Source organism: Triticum aestivum, chromosome 3A (genome assembly GCF_018294505.1).
Source record: "Triticum aestivum cultivar Chinese Spring chromosome 3A, IWGSC CS RefSeq v2.1, whole genome shotgun sequence".
NCBI classification, from domain to species: Eukaryota; Viridiplantae; Streptophyta; class Magnoliopsida; order Poales; family Poaceae; genus Triticum; species Triticum aestivum.
Genome location: NC_057800.1, coordinates 539,424,842 through 539,425,973, shown reverse-complemented (window position 1 = coordinate 539,425,973; position 1,132 = coordinate 539,424,842).

Sequence of the window (1,132 nt, the reverse complement as noted above, 5' to 3'; positions counted from 1 at the left end):
AGCCATCGGGCACGCCTCGCCTTAGCGTCTGGTCCCCTAGCTCCGCCTCGATGCCGTGAGGCCGCACGACAAAGCACGCGACCGTAGGAGGCCTGCAACGCCGTCACACCGTCATCTTCAACCCCCGACCTCCGAGATCGCCGGCAACGCCCCGACGTCGTCCAACCTCCCCCGAGCCCGCTGAGACGCGTTCTGCAACCGCCGTGAGCTCCTCTACCGAACCCCCCTCTTCTCTGCTTCGTTTGCTCGCCGTAGACGCCACCCCCTTGCTCACCGTAGCACGCCGCCGTGCGAGCTCGACGCCGGCGTCACTCCGGTGACCATTTGGTCAGGCGCGGGTGCTTAACGCACTCACCGCACCTCGTAGCGCCTCGCTAGTGCGTCCGTTTCCCCGCTAGCTCGCTGCACCAGCAAAACCACCAACGGCCGAGCTCCGGCCGCCGCCCGGCTCGACGCCGTCGTCGTTCCGGGCCACCCCAGCACCAACCAACGCCACCGTTGGATGCGCCACACCGCCAGCTACCCGTAGCACCCACCCGCACATCGAACCGTGGCAGGAGCAGCGTTTCCGACGCTCTCCGCCGTCTCGGCCTCGCCGGCGACTCGACGCCGGCGGGATTTACCCTGCTGACCAGGGGTTTGACCCCCGCTGACTGAGTTGACCTGGGTGGGCCCAGCTCGACCCCCCTGGTCTATGACAGATGGGACCCGCCTGCTAATTAAATTAGGATTGGGACTAACAAAAAATTAGTTAGACCATGGAACTGACACGTGGGACCCACTGGTCAGTTTTGACCTGGACCGTCCCAGTTGACTGCTGACGTCATGCTGACGCACTGCTGACGCAATAAAGCATTTACTGGATTTATTCTTTTACAGGAAATTCCAGAAAATAGCCAAAACTTCTAAAAATCATAGAAATTAAACCATAACTCCAAATGAAATAATTTATATATGAAAAATTATCAGAAAAATATGAAGAATTTGTTTATGCCATGTTCATGCATGTTTGAGAAAGTTAACATCACCAACTAGGACAATTCATGTTTATGGAATATATGGTATGTAGTTTTGGAGTTGGAATTTGCTATATGTTTGAATTCCACTTCAATTAATATGACCAACTGTTGCA